At 33.7% G+C, this 17,194-nt stretch overlaps 1 protein-coding gene and 1 pseudogene across 4 annotated transcripts in view; one reads left to right on the plus strand and one right to left on the minus strand.

Moving 5' to 3' along the window:
• Positions 1–17,194, minus strand: part of Smap1 (small ArfGAP 1) — a 187,713-nt gene that overhangs the window by 132,547 nt on the left and 37,972 nt on the right. The gene's annotated exons all lie outside the window — the stretch shown is intronic.
• Positions 7,518–10,971, plus strand: LOC114086742 (large ribosomal subunit protein uL18-like; annotated as a pseudogene).

Genomic DNA, 17,194 nt, shown 5'->3' on the forward strand with positions numbered 1-17,194 from the left:
GTCTCCAGCTTACAAATAATAACTATGATCTTAAGTCATATAAGTTATTGCTATCAAAACTGCTAAGACAGAAATTTTAAAGGAAACCACTATCCTACTGAATAAGTAAAACATTATCATTATTTCCAAACACATTGCCAGTTGTAATTCTAATAAACACGCAAGATTGCCACCCATTTTAGAGACTGAGAAACTTGTGCTCAAAATATAATGAAAAATGCTAGTAATGGTGAGAAAGTGCTAAAACCATATTATGGGCAGATCTCCAAATGCAACTGAAAATACTTTGTAAGGTCTTGTAATTCTGGTACTATCCCAAACAAAATTTCCTACCACTGGATAATTGGTTTTACTCTATTTTGTTAATGTTCTGAAATGCCAAGTTACTTGCTATTGAAGCAATTAATTTAAAAATGAAATAACTTTTTCCTATCCTTCCATAAGTATCATTTTTTTTGCACATTATTTAGTTCATTTTATTTCTTTCCTCATAACATTCAAGATTAGAGACAGTAAGAACTAGATTTGGTAGTTTTAGTGTGAAAGAAAAACTGCAAAGAACAAGAAAAATTTTGCTCATGGAAAAGCAGAGTGGAAGGAGAGGGCAAAATCCACTAAGATATAAAGAGTAATTCTTCCAGCAGCATCATTAGTAGTAGATGCCTCAGGTAAGAGACACAAACCAAAGCAATAAAATGAGCTCAAAGAGAAACTACCTGTATCAGAATATTGTCTGTGACCAAGCATGAAATAAGGATAAGTCCACTTTTTTCTCTCCCTCTCAAGGCTCTTTATTCTCTATCCATGAGTATTAGCTTACCCTTCATTGCTTATTGTCAATAATGTTTTGTATTGGGTATGCTTATAGACAACCAGGAGAACTAAACAACAATCCATGAAAATGTGTTTTCTACACTATAAACAAATGAACTACAAGTCTGAAAAAGAACTTGGGGATGGGGAAGGCAGATTGGAAGTGACTGCAAATAAGCCTGAGAGGTCATTTTGGAGTGATGGAAATGTTCTAAAAATCCATTGTGGTAAGGATTACAAAATTCTGTTAATATGCTAAAAATTAGTATATACACTTAAATAGATAAACAGTATAGTATGTAAATTCTATACCTACATGCATTCAATGTAAAAATGAAATATCATATATTCTTTTTTTTAAATTGGTTTTTCCTTACTTTACCAGAAAAGAAATAATGACAGTCAAAAATAGAGCCAGTAGATTGAAGTTAAGAAGACTGGTGGATGATCCTAAGATGTGCAGCTCTGGCAGATATACAGAAATGTCAACCAAGAAGCCATGGACTCAGCTTCTATCACATTAAAAAAGATGATAAGACTTTTATTAAACACAAAAGTTTAAATAAGAGTTCCATAAACAGTATTTCAAGAATGGTTATTTTAAAGTTCCAAATGGTTTCTTATAGCAAATATTTTATTATGCAATGTTCTAAGAAGTGATTTTTAAAATAACTTTTTAATCTGAAAGAAATTAACATTTTGCCATGACCTAATCATCTGTGGTTATCCGCATCACATCCATGTTTTCCTGTAAAGTAGCATCAGTAATGCCAGAAGATGAAAGCATAGGGATAACATTTTGCAACCAGAATTCCTGCACAATCATTATAAACTTCAAAATAATTATCACAATGCTAATTAAAAGTTCTGTGTGCTATTTTATCTATTTTTATGGTGCTGGGGATCAAACACAAAGCTTCATAAATTCTAGGCAAGCGCTCTACCATTGAGCTACGTTCCCAGAGTTGAGGTATTCCTTAAGAAATGCTGAAGGGGGGCTGGGGATGTGGCTCAAGCGGTAACGTGCTAGACTGGCATGTGCGGGGCGCTGGGTTCGATCCTCATCACCACATAAAAATAAAATAAAGATGATGTGTCCACCGAAAACTGAAAAATAAATATTAAAAAATTCTCTCTCTCTTCTCTCTCTCTCTCTAAAAAAAAAAAAAAAAAGAAATGCTGAAGGTATATCAAGGAGGTTTAAAACAAACAGGAGAACAAAAAGAAAGTCTATAAAAAACCACTTTTATATCACTATGTCAAACAAAATAAAACATTCAAATTCAAATGTTTTTTAGTCTCTAAGATAAACGGCATAACACATACTGGGTTTTTTTGTTTTGTTTTGTTTGTTTGTTCAAGCTAGGGTTCTTGCCTGTTGTCCAGTCTGGTCTTCCCACCTCAGCCACTCCAGTAACTGGAACTACAGACATGCTTACCACATCCATCTTTTACCAATTCAACTCAGTGCCCAGCATAAACTCAGTAAGTGAGACACAAAGAAGAGAGAAAGAGAGAATGCTAAGTGAGAAAAGTGATTTCAAAGAATGTTTGAGATCCCTACTGCCACTCTATCAGGCACTGGAAAGGGTCATATGACAAAAACAAAAAGTAATCTACTCCTTACTCCTCCCTATCCCCCAGCCTTCCAATTCAAAGTCTAACTGCAGTATACAGGGAGTGCAAATACATCCACAAAGGCACATGTCCATTAATTACCTCAAGAGAACATACTCTTTTTGCAAATGCTCTCATTTTGATCTAAGGTTTATTTATGTAGCACTCCCCTGTCTTAGTACTTGTTGAATCTTACAAAGAATTTATCACTGATGTTATTAGAAAAATCGATGAAACAGTAGCTCTACAAATTAAATAAATTGTGTTATCAATGTTAACTGCCTGATTTGGGTAACTGTACTAAGGTTATTTAATAAAAGTCCTTCCTTGTTTTTAGGAGATAAGCTAAATATTTAGGCTTACAGACACATTTTGGCTGTAACTTATTCTAAAACATTTCAGAAAAAAATGTGTTTGTGTGATATACACATATGTACAAAAAAGAAATGTGCTAACAGCAAATCTCACTATCATGTATAGTTATAATGTACAAATAAAAAATATGATAAAGAACAAATGTGATTAACATTTGAAGAAGTTAAATAAAGGATGGAAAAGAAAATTGTATTAATACAATTTTCTTCATTTACTTTTTATTTTTTGTAGGGGAATTGAACCCAGGGTCACTTAACCACTGAGCCACATCCCCAGTCCTTTTTATATTTTATTTGGAGACAGGGTCCTGCTGAGTTGCTTAGGGCCTCAATAAGTTGCTGAGGCTGGCTTTGAACTTGCAATCCTCCTGCCTCAGCCTCTGGAGCCACTGGGATTACAGGCGTGTGCCATTGCACCCAGCTTCCTTCATTTACTCTTGCTTTCACTTATAGAAATGAATAAATGAGAATAGAATGCTATGTATGATCAGTAAATAAGAAAATTATAATTAAAAAGGAAAAATCATCCCATATTCACATAACTTTTCTTAACATCAGTTTCTTCGTCTAAAAATAAAAGACCACCATCTTCCATATTTAAACAACCATTATGAACATCAAAAGACAAAACACGTATATGAAAGCTTTCTATAACTATGAATCATTTTTGTAGAGCTAACAAATCCTTTTCTCTGTATTCCATACTTTTCCGATCTACTAGTAAAAGTCCAGGAAACATCAATCTTTTTACTCCAAAAATCTACATCTTCTTAATCATGCAAATCCACCAGTTACATAATAGAGGATAAAAAGTAATCTTTTGGGGGGATGAAATTCACATTAAAAATACACATTAATTATGAGATACTTCTCAAGGTGAGAAAAACAAAAACAAGAAAATACTTTTTGTTTTCTTTTTTGCATCCCTGGTTGGGCACCAAAAGAAAATGATTCTTTACTTCTTAGGATTGAGGAGATGTGGAATAACTCTAGCTTTCATCTCATCTCTAAGTAGATTTTTATAACCCACTTATGTTTAATTCAATGTGTTGCTTTTACATATCTGAGGCAGAACTAAGATTTCCACTACATCCCTCTCCAATCCAACACATGCTCTTAATTTCTGCAATTTGGTTATTTGCTGATGTAGGGGGAAAAAAAATTGAAGTCATTCTTGTTCCTCTTTTCCTTTCAGTATCTCTATTTATTCAAGAAACCTTTCTAGCCATCTTAATTTTTCTCCCTTCAAATTCATGACTTTAACCTCATGCTGTTTGGGACTGTCTCAGTTAAGGATCTCATCAGCTATCACCTAGAGTCCTAGACTACTACAATATCTGCCTCAATACCCTCATGATTCCAAATAGTGCTTTTCAGACCTGTTAACCTATCATATAAAGTTTAACTTCATTAACTATATATGTATGTCTGGTTACCAATGAACAATTCAATGTTTTGAAGCTGGAAAAGGAGCTTTACATCATTTACACTGGTTCCACTGGCCAAGAAAAAAATTAAAAAAAAAAAAAAACTGTTAAGGGACTTGTGGAAAAGAAGGAGCAATATAACAAAAGAAATCTGTCTTAGTGCTTTTAATAAAACCTATTCTAACAATTAAAAAGTGACTATTCTATGACTTTGTTTCCCAATTATCAGCAATATAATAGATACATGGGATAAACTTCTTGAAATTTGATATATTATCCACAAGTAGTTTATCTAAGAGAATGTACCCAGGAAAATGAAAAACAGTTCTTCAGGATGTCTTCACAGTGTAATGAATTAAAAAAAAAAAAAAAAAAAAAAGCCTAGTTCCATTTAAATGATATAACCAGAAGTGAAATCACCTAAAAATGTGATCTGTGACCTGAAAATATCTTAGTAAAGGGACATCAGCAAGACAGCAGAACAGATGGCTCCTGGCTTTCCCTCCTCCCATATATGCAACAAATAATCATTTACACAGAGGTTAATTCCCTCTGAGAAAGCCAGAAACTAGCTGAGATACTTCTATACAAGAGTAACATTCACAACAAAATGAACAGGAAAAGCTAAGATGCTCTCATACAAAACCCTCCATTTACAATGCCATACAACTGTGAAAGAATCCTCAACTCTGAGCTTATGCAGTAAGAGTGAATGATTTGCTTTGCCACTTGCACCTCAGATAAAGCATCAAACTCCAAGATATATAAAGAACTAAAAAAAACTTAACACCAACAAAACAAATAACCCAATCAACAAATGGGCAAAGGAACTGAACAGATACTTCACAGAAGAAATATGACTGGTCAACAAATATATGAAAAAAATGTTCAACATCACTAGCCATTAGAGAAATGAAAATTAAAACTACACTGAGAATTCATCTCACTCCAGTGAGAATGGCAATTATCAAGAATACAAGTAACAATAAATGTTGGTGAGGATGTGGAGGAAATGGTGCACTCTTCCACTGTTGGTGGGATTGCAAATTGGTGCAACCACCTAGAAAGCAGTATGGAGATTCCTGAGAACTGAAATGACCCAGTTGTCCCTCTCCTTCGTTTATACCCAAAGGACTTAAAATCAGCATACTTAAGTGACGCGGCCACATCAATGATTATAGCAGCACAATTCACAACAGTTAAGCTATGGAATCAATCTAGATGCTTTTCAACAGATGAATGGATAAAGAAAATGTGGTACATATACACAATAGAATACTACCCAGCCATAAAGATGAATGAAATTATAGCATTTGCAGGTAAATGGATGGAACTGGAGACTATCATGCTAAGTGAAATAAACCAATCTCCAAAACCCAAAGGCCAAATGTTCTCTCCAATAAGTGAATGCTGACTCACAATAGTTGGGGGGTGCAGAGGGCTGGACCCTGGATTGTAGGTTGGTGGACGATAGGAATGGGAAAGACAGTAGAATGAAATTGGACATAACTTTCCTGTGCTCATATATGAATACACGACCAGTGTAACTCCACATCATATACAACCACAAAAATGGGAAGTGTTAAAAAAAAGAGAGTTAATGATTTGACCTATTCTTACAGCACTCTTTTATGGCTTGGATTCTTAAACAAACTTTCTCTGGAACTAGGGGATTCTGCATTCATGAGTTTCCCTGAATTGCAAACAGATAATTATTAATGAGCATGCATGCACTTTCGAGCTCTAAATCCCTGAGGTCAATACAGACCTTCAAGAACATCTAAAATATCTGCTCCCAGTTTTTCCCTGAAAGAGATTTGTCTGCATACTTTGCTGGTTGCTGTCTGAAGATCAGGCTTCTATTTGGCCTACATCAGGAAGCTAATGAGGAAAGTAAACAATAAAACTCCTTGAGCCCAAATGGAATTGCAGTAACTTCCCAAGCCTTCTCTCCAACTCATTCCTACAATAAATCCAGGTCTGCAGATTTTTCCGGGAAAGAGTGCATGCACACACCAAGCACCCTAATTTTTTATAGCTCCCACCTAAGGAACTGGCTCCTAAACCAGCTACCTCTGAAAGTTGACAGGATCTTTAGACCACAAAAAAAAAATAAAAATGTGGTTTTACAAGTAAGTTCACCTCCATCAGCTATCCCCAAAGGCTTTAGGGTGCACAATCTAAATAAAAATGCAAGCACATGCCTCAGATTCTCTCCTTAGTTTAGGGCAAGTAAGTGGGACATAATCTCCAGCATTCAGCTTCTCCTTGAGAATAGAAGGAACTGGAACATACATTCAAGCATCCCAACATTTCCAGCTGTGTTTTAATAGGCTGGTGTCCAAATCACCTCTCTTAGTGATGGGCAGGAATTGGCACATCTAATTCTAAGGGACAACTAAGAACAAAGACAACAGCTGAAATGAACTTGACTTGAAGAGAAGCACCTAGAATCTCTGGCTAGGCTGAGTAGTGAGGTCTATCTCCCATATGAAGCCAGTCTCACAAGCCTGGAAGAGGAGTTGTCTTATCCAATGCACAAAAACCAACATGTCAGCAAAAAACAACTTGATTTAAAAATGAACAAAGGACCCAAATAGACATTTCTCCTGAGAAGACATAAAAATGGCCAACGTGTATATAAAAAGGTGCTCAACATAATTAATCATCAGGGAAATATAAACTAAAATCATAATGCAATATCACCTCATAGCTGGTAAAAGGATTATTATCAAAAAGTCAAGAGGTAACACGTTAGTAAGGGTGTAAAGGAAAAGGATCACTTAGACACTGCTAGTGGAAATGTAAATTGGCATATCCATTGTAGACACAGTGTGTACAAGATCCTTAAATGATTAAAAATATAATACCATATGACCCAGTAATACTCCACTGAGTATATACCCAAAGGAAATGAAATCAACAACTCAAAAGTAGCGGTACTTCCATGTTCAATGAAGCATTTTCATAGTAGTCAAAATATGGAAATAGCTTAAATGTCTGTTCATTGTGGGCAAACAGGTAAAGAAAATGTGGTACACATCTAAAATGGAATATTACTGATATGATACAGTTATAGCAAAAAAGGAGATACTGCCATATGATTCACCTGAATCTTCTGTCAAGTGAAATGAGCCAGGTGTAGGAGGAAAAACACAATTTCACTTATAGGCAAATTCACAGGGGAAAGTCAAACAGAAATAGAGTAGAATGGTGGTTACTGAAAGGAAGAAGGCAGACAAAATAGGGAGAAGCCAGAGGGTTAGATAGAGCTATAATGTACACCATGAGGTATACAGATAATAATGTTGTATTATATGCTAAAATTAAGCTAAAAGAGTAGATTTCAGTTGCTCTTTCAACAGCCAAAAAGGTAACTGTGTAAGATGATAAATGTATTTGATTGACTATAAAAATCATTTCATAATATGTATTACAACATCATGTTGTATACCTAAAACATATGTAATAAAAAATAAATTCAAAACTGTTCACGTTAATACAACTTTAATGTAATATTTTGGATCTCTATTTTCAAGCTTTCTTAAATGCTAAAATAGTTCATTTTTTCTTAATTTTTTTAAGTTGTAGATGGACACAATACCTTTAATTTTTATTTATTTTGATGTGGTGCTGAGGATCAAACCCAGTGCCTCACACATGGTAGGCAAGCACTTTACCACTGAGCTACAGTCCTAGCCCAAAATACTTCATTTTTAAAAAGAACTGATTTATTTTCTTTTCATAAAGGCATCAGCAAGCATCAAAATAAAAACATACTCTCAATAGCTTTCAGAGTTGACTCAACACAATTTTGTTTATATTTCCTTTTAAATTAAAAAAGCTTAAATGAGAATATAAAATTCTTTTCTAGTATTATCAATAAGTTAATATCCTTTGTTATCAAAAAATAAATAACTTTGTCAGATAATTTCATGAAAATTCTACACTGGCTATTAACTGGACACATTCAGAAATGAAGTTTATTCATTTTTGTTAAACTGAAATCAAGCTCAAACATTTTTTGTTTAGGAGATGAAAATATGACAAAACTGCCACAAATCCAAATTCCAGTATAAAATAATTAGAAGTTAGTTAATAGTATCAAAATTGACAAAAGAAATCATTAATGTCAAAAGCAGAACAACTAATAAACAAAAACCAACTACTGGGAAAATAACAGGACAACAGGAGAGACAAAAGATATCTGAAAAAATGCAAAATAGCTATATTTCTAATAATAAATTTTATTCTACTATTATCCCAATTTCTTATGATAAAATTCCAAAAACTATATGGCAACATTGGTGTATTTAACATACTCTGGAGCTATGCATTAGCAACTTGTTCATTTTGCTTTTCATTCCTGAATTCTAGGCTCCGTTATTATCTGCGTATACTCCCAGGCCAAAATTCTAACAATACCCATAACATAAAATAATTCAGAGAATGGGGTGGGCATCATCTTAAACTGGATTAATATTGAGCGCCATCTGGTGGTATAAGTTTTAAATGATTTCCATTTGTTTAAAGATGTTTAATAAATATAAATAAGGTTATAAAATTTTTAAATTTTTTAAACAATGAAAATATCTCAAGTGAACAAAAAAGCAAAGCAAAAACTGTCAATACAATTTAACCAAAAATGTAACACACTTTGAACTATTCTGAAAAGATGCTACAGCAGTTTATCAGATCATTTACTAAGCAATCAGATATACATATCTCTAAGCAGCATTTTAATATTGCATATTTGATCCACATGAAATCATAAGGGAAGACAAGTTCAACAACGCATTATAGGTTTGAGGTTATAGCTCAGTGGGAGAGTGCTCGCCTCGCACGTGTGAGGCACTGGGTTCAATCCTCAGCATCACATAAATATAAAAAAAAATAAACAAACATTGTGTTCATCTGCAACAAAAATATTTTTTAAAACAATGCTTTATCAATAAACACGATCTTCATTTAAAAAACAAGCAATTAGTTCACTGATTTTAATTTAAAATGAAAATCTATTGGGGAAAATGAGATTATTTTACTGCAAAGCTTAATTTTGGTTTGTTTTATAATTTAGATATTAGATGTCCCCCAAAAGCTCATGTATAAAACAACGCAAGGTTTAGAAGCTAAATGCTTGGGCTATGGAAAGCCTTAACCTAATTAGTTCATAAATTCGATGATAAGGATCAACTGGTGGTAACAGACAGGTAAGATATGGCTGGAGGCGATGGGTCACTGGGGGACTGCCTTTGGGGTAGCAAAGCAGTCTCTCTCTGCTTCCTTGTTGTTATGTTCTGAACTGCTTTTCTCTGCCATGATGTTCTGCCTTACAGGCCCAGAACAATGGAGTCACCATCTATGGACTTGAAACTTCTGAAACCATGAGTACCAAATAAATTTTTCCTCCTCTAAAATTGTTTTTATCAGGTCTTTTGATCACAGTGATAAAAAAGCTGACTGAAACACTTTGCTTCTTTCTTTTATCAGAATGCAAGTAGATAGTTTTTAACTATGAAAAGTGCAGTAAAGAAGATAAAACTGGTTTATTATTGTACAAAGTCAGGAAGTCAATGTGGTATAGTTGTCAAGCGTAAAGTTTTTCAGTTTTTCTCCCCTGTTGTTCTGCTGTACCTGCAGGTCTTTATTCCGCAGAATAGGGTTTGTTAAAGTTGTCAAGAATAAGGCCTACTTTAAGAAATATTAAGTAGAATTTAAAAGACAAGAGGGCAAAACTTATTACTATGCTCAGAAATGCTTGATCCGGGACAAAAATAAGTACAATACACCTAAATACAGGATGACATTTCATGCAACTAACAGAGATATCATTTGCCAGACTGCTTATGCCCGTCCGTATAGAAGGGGATGTGATAGTCTGCAAAGCATATGCACATGAACTACCGAAATATGGTGTGAAAGTTGGCCTAACAAATAATGCTGCAGCATAGTACTGGCCTGCTGCTGATCCACAGGTTTCTCAGTAGATTTGGTATGGTCATGATCTATGAAGACTAAGTGGAGGTGACTGGAGATGAATACAATGAGGAAAACATTGATGGTCAATTTGGAGCCTTCACCTGCTATTTGGATGCAGGCCTTGCTAGAACTACAATAGATAATAAAGTTTTGGGGGCCCTGAAGGGAGCTATGGATGAAGGCTTGTCTATCCTTCATAGTACCAAAGAATTCCCTGGTTATGATTCTGAAAGCAAGGAGTTCATATAATAGTATCAAAACTGACAAAGAAATCATTAATGTCAAAAGCAGAAGCAGTTAATAAACAAAAACTAACTACTGGGAGAATAACAGGACAATAGGAAAGACAAAAGAAATCTGAAAAAATGCAAAATAGCAGAAGTACATAGGAAGTACATCATGGGTTAGAATGTTGCAGATTATATGTGTTATCTAATGGAAGAAGATGAAGATGCTTACAAGAAACAATTCTCTCAGAATACAAAGAACATTCCCCTGACATGATAGAGGAGATGTATAAGAAAGATCATTCTGCTTTATGAGAGACTCCAGTATATGAGAAGAAGCCCAAGAGGGAAGTTAAAAAGAAGAGGTGGAACTGTCCTAAGATATCCCTTGACCAGAAGAAAGATCAGGCAGCTCAAAAGAAGGCAAGGTTCCTCAGAGCTCAGAAACAGGCTGCTGCTGAACCAAACCATAATTTTTCTATGAAGTTTTTTCAGATAAAGATATTATGGGCTGGCGTTGTGGCTCGGTGGTAGTCTGCTCACCTAGCAAGCACGAGGCCCTGGGTTCAATCCTCAGCACCACATAAAAACAAATAAAGGTATTGTGTCCAACTACAACTAAAAAATAAATATTTTTTTAAAAAGATAGTAAACTTATTGAACAAGCATAAGAAAATAGCAAATAATGATTCCCATTATATGCCATATCTATTATAAGGTAAACATAACAGCACAGAATAGTATGCAAATTTATAGACAGAGTAGATATTACTCAAGAAATATTTCTTCTAGTATATATACATGTATGTGTGTAGTTATGTACTGAGTCACCCTCTAACTAAAATGCTTTTTCCTCAAAGTATCTCATATACAGGAGTATCAGGCCACTGCAGACTCTATTGCTTCTCTGTTATGTGAGTTTGGACACATTCCCTAAGCTTAAATTTTCTTTTTCTGTGAAACAGTGCTGAAAACAGAAATATGACAATAATGATTATGCAAAGTATTAAATAAGATAATGTACATAAAGCACAGTATCTGACATGTGGTAAGCTCTTATAATTGAACATGATAACTATCACACTGAAGAATGGCTTAATATAAAGATTTTTTTCATTTTAATTTTTAAGATTGCTTAGATCATAAAAGTAAAAATTAAAGCAACAAATCCCAATAATAAATGTTTCTCAAAGAAATCAAAGTAAGATCTACCACTTTTGCTGCCACAGTCTTTATGTATCATAAAGCTGAGATATGAACAAAATGATTGGTACCTCTCTTTTCCTTGTAGCATTTCTAATTATCCCATGTTGTCTTCTCTTCCTAACCAAGTATCACCATTCTGCCCCTTTCCGGCCTTCATTCCTTGACAGAAATGACAAACTGCCATATTTCACATAACCCTAATGAAACTTCAATGCAATAAGTATTTACCCACTGTTACCCACTGAAGGCAGAACAATATCTTTTCTACAAAGAAAATTTGAGTCATCACAACACTTAAAGTTACACAACTGTAAAGAAGTTATATGGCCTCTATAAACTTTAGTCTCCACAACTAGAAAACAGGAAGAATTTACCTATACCTTGTAGGGTTCTTGAAATTAAATATATAAGCACCTAGCACAAAGTAAGAACACCACATATCAATTCCCCTAACTTTTTGACAGGTCATCCTGCCACTCCTTAAACATTTCGAATAAAAGAATAAATGTTCCCTTCTTGTAGTATATATGCCAATTGTCATTTCAAATAAAAGAATGTTCTATCCTTTCAGTATACTCCAATTGTGTGAAATTATATGTTAAAAAGTTCTCTCTGTTGACATTTTCATATCAGTAAAAGAAAAAAAAAATCGTGATAAGCAAAATAGGAGACAACCTGAAAGGTAGCTTCATGAATGCAGTATAACTTTGAACTGGGCCTGTGTGGATGAGATGTGGACAAGCAGAAAAGACTTAGAAGGGTAATTATTCATTCACTTATTCATTGACTCACTGATATCAGAAACGTGCTGAATGTAAGCACTATGTGCTAGGTGTCTAGCAGAGAAATAAAACATTCTCTGGCATCATTAACTATACATTCCAGGGGAGCAAGACAGAGAAACAAAGAAGTTAGATATTTTGTCTTTAGTGGTCTATAAAATTAATACTAACTTTCATCTTGGAGTGGAAAAAATAAATTCAATAATTAATGTCTCCATGCATTAGAACTATTACTTAAAAATAAGACTTGGGGGGCTGGTGGAGCACTCGCCTAGCACAGGAGGGACCCAGGTTCAATCCTCAGCACCACATAAAAAATAAAGGCACTGTGTTGTGTCCATCTACACCTAAAAAATAAATATTAAAATAAAATAAAAATAAAAATATGCTTTTTTATAGGAAAAAAAGCATAAATTGTTAGCTAAAATGATATTCTCATTACCTAAAGAGTCCAACCACATTCTTGTCTACCAACTTCACAAATAAGAGCTAGGTGACTAACCTATTATTTAATATCTTTGATATCAGTAAAAAACAAACAATGAAACAGCCAGGAGTGGTGGCACAACTGTAATTCTGGTAACTTGGAAAGCTGAGGCAGAAGATTCACAAGTTTAAGACCCTGGCTGGGTGACTAGTAAGACTTTCTCAAGATAAAAAAAAAAAAAAGGCTGAGGATATAGCTCAGTAGTAGAGTGGTTATGGCCCTGGACTCAATCCCCAGGATTGCAAAAACAAGGATACAGCGATCTATCAAAATTTTAATAAAAATATCACCATGGAATAAATTAGCCTCGTTTATATGTTTAACATGAAGAATAAAGAATAGCAAACTATAATAATATAAACAGATGTTTTCAACAGTATAAAATAGGAGATGATATTTGAAACATTAGCAATTTTACTTATATGGTACAGAATATAAGCAAATATTTTAAATTTTGACTTGGGAAAAAAAACTTGTGACATCAGTATTCAGCAAAGTAACATCAAATTTACAAATAAATTATCATAAGATATTTCCTTTATAAATTGGTTTAGCCTTCAGAAAATGGGAAAGATTAATTTGTTGCACATCAATTAGTAGTACCATGCCTTCACTGGAACAAAAGAGTAGCAGCAACATCGTTAATTCTGTCATTTTCTCCTACATAGTGTTAGTAACCCTAAGTATTATATGAGAAAGAATGTTATAAACAAACTTGACTATTTTTTAAATATTTACTTTCTAGTTGTAGTTAGACACAATACCTTTATTTTATTTATTTATTTATATGTGGTGCTGAGGCTCAAACCCAGGGCCTTGCACATGCCAGGCAAGTGCTCTACCGCTGAGCCACAATCCCAGCCCAAATTTAACTATTTGTAAAGTGCAGGAGAAAAGTTAAGTTTCAGTAAAAAGAAACAAAGCACTTTAAAAAGTAATTTTCATGTCTTGATTCTATTAAATTACTATACTGAGTTACATTTCTAGCTAAAATATGGAGAAGCAATGAATTTACCTGAATAAAACAACTTAAGAACCAGAGAAAATAATATAAAACAACATTCCTAAAAGGACTAGAAATCAAGAGGTGGCAAATAAATTAGGTAAGAGCCCTACAATGACCTTAGCTTACTGCCTAGGGAAAAATGTTCAGAGCATGGCAAGGAAGATAAACCCAAAAGCAACCCTGTTTTCATAAGGCAAAAGAAAGGAGAGATATACAGAGAAAACTCCTTACTTCGGCAAAAAGCCACCATTGAGCATTCAATGGAGTATTGATTATTACAAATGTGTGGGGAAATTACTGAAGACAGAAAAACCCACCCCAAGGAAACAAATCTTAAAGCTCAAACACATCAGGGAAATTTCCCATAAGCTGCACTAGAAAAACCTCACCATTCATAAATCATCAAATGTGACGCTTGGACGAATTTTTGCACTAATAATGGGATATTCAAGATCAAGCTTAAAAGCAAGACCTGGAAGAGTCAGACTACTTGTAAGTAGTCTGTTCTGACTGTCCCAAGAACAAAAATAAAATAAAAATTTATAGGAATACAAAAATATCCATAATTGACAAGTAAAATTCACAGTATTTAACAAACAAAAAGTTGCCAGTCATAAAATCTATAAAGAGAAGAAAAGTCAATCAATGGAAACTGATACAAAAATTACACTGATGGCTAGGGCAGTGGCGCATGCCTGGAATCCCAGCAACTCAGGAGGCTAAGGCAGGAGGATCACAAGTTCAAAGCTACCTCAGCAACTTAGTAAGGCCCTGAGCAACTCAGCAAGACCCTCTCTCAAAATAAAAACATAAAAATAAAAGAGGCTAGGGATATTAATCAATGAGCAACCATGGGTTCAATACTTAGTACCAAAAAAAAAAAAAAAAAAATACACTGATGATATAGAGTTGGTAGGCAAGAACATTAAAAACCATTATCACCATTTTATGTTCAAGAAGGTCTAGGAAAGACTGAACATTTTAGGAAGAGGTTGGAATCTTTAGGATGTAGTGAAAGGAAATTAGGTAATTGGAAATATTATGAACAACTTTATGGTAATAAATGTACCCATTCCTTGAAAGACACAAATGAGCTCTCTCCAGAAGGCAAAGTCATTCTGAATAACCCAGTATCTATTAAAGAAAAATGAATTTTCAGTTTAAAATTTTCAGTAATGCAAGCAAACAAATAAAAACTCCAGGCCTAGGGGGTAGGGCTGCAGCTCAGTGATAATGCTTGCCTGGCATGCATGAAGCCCTGGGTTCAATCCCCAGCACCAAATAAATTTTTTTTTTTAAAAAGTTGTTTAAATATTTTTTAAATGTGTTATTGAAAAAGAAAAACAAAATACAGGCCCAGAACACATTTTTGGGGAAATCAAACAATTAAGGAATTAAAGAATATATTAATTCTATACAAATTGTTCAGGAAACTAAAGGAAAAGGGGGAGAAGAAAATGCTTCCTAATCCATTCTGTGAAGCCAATATTACCCTGATATCAAACCAGACCTCTGTCATTTATCAAAAGAAATAAAACCTACAGATTGAAACCTTAAAATTTTAAACAAAATTTTACCAAATCAAATCCAAGACTACATAGAAAGGATAATACAGCAAGACCAAGTATGACTTATTCTAGGAATGCAAGGTTAATTTAATGTGTGAAAATGAATGTTATTTAGTATTTAAAAATTATATGGTCATCTCAATAGATGCAGAAGAAGCATAAAATTCAGCATCCATCTGATAAAGACTCTCAACAAACTAGGAAAAGAAGAGAACTTCCTCAACTTGATAAAAGCCATCTGTTAGAGAGTAAATGGCTGAATTCTTTCCCCTTTACATCAGAAACAAGACCAACAAGTCCACTCTCAGAACTTCTATTTCACTGAAGGTTCCAGTCACTGCAATAAAATAAAAAGGAAAGGAAAGGAAGATTGAAAAGGAAGCAATATTTATCTTTGAAGATAATGATTGTCTAGGTAGGAGATTTGATATAATCTACAAAAAAGGCTATTAAGACCAATAAATGAGGTTATCAAGGTTGTAGGAGACAAGAAAAATATGCAGAAACCTACTGTATTAATATGTATATATATAAACAACAATTAGAAACTGAAATTTTTTAAATATAATTTATAATCGCACTGAAAAATAAAAACTTATCAATAAATCTGACAACAACAAAAAAAAACAAAGCCTGTACACTGGAAACTACAAAATATTCCTGCAAAAAATTAGATAAGACCTAAATAAATAGAGATAGTTGCTTTGTTCATAGATTGGAAAACTACATTATTAAAGATGTCAATTCTCCCCCAAATATATCTACAGTCTCAAAGTCATCCTAATTAAAATCCTAGATTACTTGTACAAAGTAACAAACTGATTCTATATGAACATATACAGAAATTCAGGGGACCTACAACAGCTACAACAACTTTGAAAAATAGCAAAATTGAGGTACTTATAGTATCTGACTTCAAGACTTACCACAAAGCTACAGTGATCAATATAGTATAATACTGGCATTCAGGCAGGCAAATATCAAAAACAGTAAACTCCAGAAATATTCCTGACGTATACAGTAAATTGATCTTTTGATTAAAAAAAAACAGTTTGATAAAGGTACAAAGGCAATTCAGGGGAGAAAGAATGAACTTTTCAAAAAATGGTTCTGGGTGGGCTGGGGATTGAGCTCAGTTCCATAGCACTAGTTATCTAGCAAGTGCAAGGCCCTGGGATCAATCCTCAGAACCATCAAAAAACAAAGAAAAAATAAAAAATAGGATCTGGAAGGACAAAAATAAATAAATAAATAAACTTTGATTCATACTGCTTATCATATACAAAAAGAAACTTAAAATAGATCATGACCATACTTTTAAAACACAAAACTTTTAGGAAAAAGCACAGGATAAAATATTCAGGATTTAGGGCTAGGCTAGTAGTAGTTACACTTGCAAAAAAAAAAAAAAAAAAACCAATGTATAAAAGGAAAAATTAATAAATTGGACCTCATCAAAATTTTAAAATTTTCCTATTGTGAAAGGCCATGTGAAGAGGATGTAAAGTCAATATACAGAGCAGCAGAAAGTATTTGCACATATCTAACAAAAAAGAGTAGTATCTAGAATATTTAACGCATTTCAAAACACAGTATTAGCAAAACATCCGATTAGAAAATGAAAATCACAGACATTTCATACAAAGAGGCATAGATGGCACATGAGATGTTCAACATCTTTAATTAGCCATTAGAAAAATGCAGATCA

The sequence above is a fragment of the Marmota flaviventris genome, chromosome 6 (genome assembly GCF_047511675.1).
Source record: "Marmota flaviventris isolate mMarFla1 chromosome 6, mMarFla1.hap1, whole genome shotgun sequence".
Taxonomy (NCBI): domain Eukaryota; kingdom Metazoa; phylum Chordata; class Mammalia; order Rodentia; family Sciuridae; genus Marmota; species Marmota flaviventris.